At 36.9% G+C, this 6,706-nt stretch overlaps 1 non-coding gene across 1 annotated transcript; it reads right to left on the bottom strand.

Moving 5' to 3' along the window:
- Positions 1 to 545: 545 nt before the first annotated feature.
- LOC122033176 lies at positions 546 to 651 on the bottom strand. The gene has a single exon (XR_006126424.1). It is a non-coding gene; the product is annotated as a small nucleolar RNA R71 (small nucleolar RNA).
- Positions 652 to 6,706: the final 6,055 nt, after the last annotated feature.

Genomic DNA, 6,706 nt, shown 5'->3' with positions numbered 1-6,706 from the left:
GTTAATAAGTTTTTCATTTTCTTGTTTGTTTTCATTTTTGCATTTACTTTTCTTGTTATTAGTTTATAGATTAGTTTTTTTTCCTTTCCTTAATTTTTACATTTTCTTTCTCATTCTTAATTTTATAGTTTTATTTAATATTTACATTTTTTTGTTTATCCATAAGCACTAACATGACAAATAGGACTTTAAAAGAATTTTCTGTACCAATTTATGCAAAATTTATGTCTCGCATTGTACAATCCCATATCGAAGCAAAAAGTTTCTAACTAAATCCAAAGTTAATTACCATGATACAAGGTCACAAATTTGGAAGAGAAGTATAAGAGAACCCATACTTGCACATTAAAGAATTTATTGAATATTACAACATGTAAACTGTGAAGGAGTGTCAGTGGATGTAGTTCAGTTGATGACATTCCCTTCTAGTATCAAAGATAGGGAAAAGACTTGGTTTTATTCTTTTCATCCATAAAGCATTACAAGTTGGGAACAATTGGAGCAACAATTTCTGAATCACTTTTTCCCTCCAAGTAAAATATTTTACATGAGGAGTTGCATCACATACTTTGCTCAGGCAGATGGAGAATCACTATTTGAAGCATGAGACTGAATCAAGAGTTTGTTAAGACAATGCCCCTATCATGGTTTGGAAAGATATCTGATAGTGCACATATTCTACATGGAGATTTCCTTCTCAGGTAAGTCATTATTGCATTCATTTGCTGGAGGTTCTTTGATGAACAAAAGTTTAGATGAAGCATGCACCTTAACTAATCAAGTGACATTGAATCTCTAAGAATGGTTAGACAAAAGTTGGATGGAATCTCCCCCCATAATTCCTGAAGTGCAAGCAACTACCACACAAGAATTTATACAACCACCCATACACAGAGAGGAAACTTTATTAAATCACAAAAACTTCAATAAATCATAGAATGATGGGTAAAAATGAATAGAAAAGTCTAGTACATAATGTAATGTTATCAAGTTGAGAAGTGACAAGAATCTTGAAGAACTTCTAGAGAAAGATTTGTAGAGAAATGAGGAGAAGAACAATAGAGAACCACAAAAACTCAGTTCTAACACTCCAGAAAGTGTTTATAGGCTATGGATACCTTTCCCTCAATAGTTGATCATGTAACGACCACCCTTCTTACTACTATACTACTCTCTAAGGTGACCGTTACTTAACTATTAACTCTACTTAACCGGTATGATCGAAACCACGAGGAATCCCTACCGAAAAATTTCGGCAGAGTCTCCCCTGTACCGGTGACCATAAACATCAATACATACACAGTATACACAGCCACAGGCGGCTACAATATATATCAAACAACTCACGCAGTAAATAATCCAAAACAAAAGAGAACTATACCAGAAATCATTCACAAGATCACAACATATCTACTATGTCCTAATAACATCAAGATAACATATACCATCCCAAATACTTCTAACATAGCAAAAGGAAAAGAAAACTAAAAGAAACTCCTTTCTAGTCCCAAAGCTTCCATAGTCCAGGCATCACACATCCACCACACATCTCCTTGTCGCCTTCCTTCTGACTATAGCTTCCCTTTACCTTTATCTGCAGTAGGAGGAAATGCAAACTATAAGCGAATTGTTTAGTAAGCGCTATCTAACTCACAAAAACTCGATAAGCATGTATATAACAAAAAGAAACATGCTAAAACTGAATGCTTAAGAAGAAAACTACTCATGTTCATCTATTAGCAATAAATCAAACTAACTGAAATGCAAACATGTAAAGCTACTCATGCTATACAAGAATAAAGATGGAATCATCTAGAAGTAAGACTAATCATAAACTCATAAGGAAAACAAATGAAAACTGATACTGTGTGTTTAGAATTAAAAGAGCTACACTTACTAATCCTAAACATATATGAAGCTTGTTTCATTTGTCCCAAATACTTATGGTCTTATACTTATAGTCTTATACCTAGAAATTATTATTTAATTTAATTTCTCTTGCTCTTGTCTTTTCTTGGGCCCAGGCTTAGTACCAAATGCACGCTCTCTAATAGAGACTGAGGTAGCGAGCCTCCAGTCCTATGAGGATAAAGACCTTGGTATTACTAGGGCCAAGACATTGGAATTGGTCACCTGGATTTGTTTAACGACAACCTTGGAAGTTGGGTACTAGCCTCTTTAAAAGATTTACTTGTTATCTTTTCTTCTCTAGACCTTGGTCTTTTCTTACTTATAGCTTCTCATAATCCTCAAAAGGTTAAATGGATCACATAAACACTTCCACCAAAATTCATGGCTATTCCTACTCATCTAATAGCAAGTAAAATACAAACTGCATGCTTAAATAACAAAGGTTATTCATGTTCAGAAACATGGAAATCCAAGGCTAAAATACTAAACTTAAAACTAATCATGTGCATGGAATCAGCAAGGAAGAACTAAGCTATAATGCAAAATTCTGCATACAAAGAGATCTAACTACACTAAAATTCTGCTCATGATATTCTAGTAGTAAAGAGAACTGATCATGCTCAACTCATGGCAAATAAAAGCTGCACTACTACAATTACTAAAGAACCAAACCTAACCGTAAGCTCTAAATGGCCCGGTTCATGCCTGCAGAAATGCAAAAGGAATGGGGTTGTTCTAAGCTCCAAATGGAGCTGTTCGTGCCCATCCGATAGTAAAGACAAACCAAATAGCAGTTCCAAATCAAATGACAAGGATGCATGCATTAAGGTAACAGAACCCAACCCTTTAATCCAATCTAACAAGGTAACAGCATGAAGAGAACTACAAGCTAACCAACAAGTCTATGCTTTCTCATGTTTAGCTAAATAGCCAAATTGCACAGCAACCCTAAAGAAGCTACCCATGCCCCTTTTCTTTGCATAAGCTTAAGTTAAACTCGCTGTAAATTTTATAGCAAGACCTATGTACAAAAATTCACAGTTTAAACCTTTGTAAGGCAACTAAAATCTCTAAACATACTACAACAGATTTGCAAGGAAAAAAAATAACGAAATCTTGAATCTATTCTAATAATCCCTAATATCACAATTCTCTACAACCAAATCCAAAAGCCAAAAGTAACAACTCCTCCTGTTCTATGGCACGACAAGTAACCAAAAGAAATTGTTTCCTTAATGAAACTTACGGCAACAAGCCCTAATCCAAAATCTTCACAGAAAAATTTGAAAACAAAAGGAATCCGGAACTATCCTACTGCAGGTGAGTAGCAACTTACCCTTGCTTTTAGGACTTACAACCGGAAGAGGAAGACGTTGTTAGGGTATCGGGTTACTCGAGCTCTAGGTCTCTTCTTGTGCTCACGGCTCCTCCTCGATGAGAGGATCACAACGGTGAAGAAGATGCTCGGAGTTAACCACCCGTTGGCCGCCGGAATGAAACCCTAAGTCCCTTGCTGCGTTTTCGCCCGAGAAGAGATCGACGCCGTCGCGAGAGGAGAAGAGGTGAGAAGAAATTTTGGTCTCGGGAAAAAAATAAGCCCTCTTTTATAACTAGGGTTTTTTAATTAAATACTATACCGTAAATATTTGTGGCTGCATATTTGATCAGCATCAACCGCTGGCACACTTGGTCAGCCAGGTTTTGACCGAGTCAAAAGTCGCGAGTTCAATTCCTCAGCCGCGCCCTTTTATTTCAATTTATTTTCGATTTCCATACTGCTTAAATATATTTCATTCCATACTCTTTCACAAAAGGTTTGCAGAACAGTTGGTCAGTTGGGTTCGGTTAAGGTTTGGTTTGGGTCCGAGGTCTTCGGTTTGAATCTCGGCTTAGACATTATTTTTGTCAAAACTTCTTTCGTTTAGTAAAAATACCAAACGACCTCCAAAAATTGCATAAAAATACTCTAAGAATTTCTAAAAATCTCTAGAATATTTCTATAACATTTTTAAATATTTTTAAATTATTTTTGGGACTTGAAATGAGAAATTTGGGTTGTTACAATTCCCCATACCTTATAAAAAGTTTGTCCTCGAACTTAAAATAACTCTGGATATTTCTGTCTCATACGGTCCTCACGCTCCCAAGTAACTTCCTCGTGCTTCTGATTCTTCCAGATGACTTTCACTAGTGGCACTTCTTTGTTCCTTAGTCTCTTAACTTCTCTGTCTACTATCTGTGTAGGTCTGCTCTCGTAGCTAAGATCCTCCTGGATCTGTACTGACTGAGGCTGAATCACTTGGCTAGGGTCGTGGAGACACTTCTCTAGCATGGAGACATGAAATACATTATGTATTGCCGACATGTCCTGCGGTAAGTCCAGCTTGTAAGCTACTTTCCCAATCCTTTCTATGATTAGGTAAGGTCCTATAGCGAGGACTTAATTTGCCCTTCTTGCCAAATCTCATCACTCCCTTCATAAGAGCGACCTTGAAAAGACTGAATCCCCTACCTGGAATTCAAGTGGCCTACGACATGTGTCAGCATAACTCTTCTCAATTCTCTGTCTGATTTTCTGGATAGCCTGAGTAGTCTCATCTATCAGCTCTGTCTGAATGCCCAACTCTACTTCCATTTCTTTTCTCTCACCTGCTTCTTGCCAGCAAATAGGTGATCTGCACTTCCCGCCATACAACGCCTCATAAGGTGCCATCTTGATGGTGGCCTGATAGCTATTGTTGTAGGCAAACTTAGCTAAGCATAGATACTTGCACAAACTTCCCTTGAAATCTAGTGCACAAGCTCTGAGCATATCTTCTATAATCTGATTTACTCGTTCTATCTATCCATCAGTCTGAGGATGGAAGGCTGTGCTGAACTTGAGTTTGGTGCCTAGTGCATTCTGAACACACTCCCAAAAGTGAGAGGTGAAGCGCCCATTGTTGGTTAAACCTAGGAAAACGTACCGGTTTCACTGTACAAAAATTTTTGTACAAGTGTCGAACCTTTCCTAAAATAACCTATTGTGTTCTTTAGAAGTTAAATAAGGAATCGCAGACGGAACTTAACATCATTGATTCCAAATTTAACTTATCTGTTCTTAATGGTTTAGATTTGAATCGCAAGCGGAACATAACACTATTGATTCAAATCTACCTAGGTTATTAATTCCATAAATATTAATTTCCAAAATTGGCTTCCAGGACTGCATGGCGAGGCACATGGCCTTCTTGGATATGGGAGCAACCACCACCGCCTAGGCAAAGCCTTTTAAGGAAAGCTAATATTTATTTCCTTAAATAACTCTAGGTTAACCAAAAGGAACAATCGAATCACAAATTCGAAAAAGAAGAAAACACAAAATCGAAAAATAAATTCGATAAACAAGATCTAATTGCCTCTTGTATTTAGAATTCATACAAAGAAAAATAACTAGTATGATGCGGAAGAAAAATACTAGTTATACCTTCTCTTTGTAAGTTAATGACCTCGAGATCTTCTGCCGTATTCCTCGCCTCGCCTTGGACGTCGTATGGGCGATGATCCTTCAAGATGAACACTACCCAAAAGCTTCCTCCTTCTTCTTCTAAAATCCGGCCACCACCACCGCCAAGGTGAAGAGAGCAAAGGGAGAGGAAGAAGGGAGAGGGCCGGCCACCAAGAGATCACCCAAGCAAAAGAATAAGAGTTGTGTCTCATGAAGCCTCCTCACCCCTTCTTTTATATTATTTGCCCAAGGCAAATAAGGAAAAACCTTTTACAAAAAATAAAATCATCCAAGAGTTTTTCATTTTTCCTTTTTATTTTTCCTTTTCTTTCCTCTTAATTGAATCAATCACCAATCAATGGTTATGATCAATCCTATTTGGTTTAGGATTGAATTTGGTTTAATCCTATTGGCCAGCCCTTGCTTGGGCACCAAGCAAGGTGACCGGCCACAATTAAAAGGAAAAATAATTTTTAAAAATTTTACAAGAAGAAATCCTCTTATAAAATTTACAAGCTCTCTTTCCTAAAGTATGAGTTAAAAAGGAAAGTTTCTAAAAATTAAAACCATGTTTTAAAATTGAAAAACTCTCTTATAAAATTTCCTTTTTTAACATGGTGATAGAAAATTTAAATTTTAAAACTTCTTTTCCTTTTTTTTTTCCTTAAACCATAAGGATGGTTAAAAAAGGAAAGTTTTAAAATCTTTTAAACTCTCTATTTAAACATGTAGTCTAATTCAAATAAGGAAAGTTTTAAAAATTAAAATCTCTCTTTTAAAACTTATAGTTTTCTACAAAGAGAAGATTTTAAAAATTCAAAACAACCCTCCCTTTTTGAATTATTATGGCCGGCCCCTACAAGCTTGGTCACCAAGCTATAGGGCCGGCCCCTTTCAAGAGGATGTGGCCGGTCATTGCTTGGTCACCAAGCAATGGTCCGGCCCCCTTCTTGGACACCAAGAAGAGTCTTACATTTGGATGGACTTGAGGCTATAATGAGGCTACGACAGGGACCTAGAGGAGAAATTGGTTTTGGCCTTCCGATGAGCTTGAGTATCCCGTGTTCGCCCCGAACACACAACTCAAGTTCATCGATAATAACTCATTCCACTAGAGAGTTATTACCGTACTACCGCACCAATCCCAAATTACATTATGGGCTCCTTCTTATCATGAGTGTGTTAGTCTCCCTGTGTTTAAGATTATGAATGTCCACTAATTAAGTAAGTTACTGACAACTCTCTTAAATAATATCTAGCTTCAAGAGTAGTACCACTCAACTTTATTGTCATGTCGGACTAGGTCCA

The sequence above is a fragment of the Zingiber officinale genome, chromosome 11A (assembly GCF_018446385.1).
Source record: "Zingiber officinale cultivar Zhangliang chromosome 11A, Zo_v1.1, whole genome shotgun sequence".
In the NCBI taxonomy this organism is placed as follows: domain Eukaryota; kingdom Viridiplantae; phylum Streptophyta; class Magnoliopsida; order Zingiberales; family Zingiberaceae; genus Zingiber; species Zingiber officinale.
This window is presented reverse-complemented; position numbering and strand designations above follow the sequence as displayed.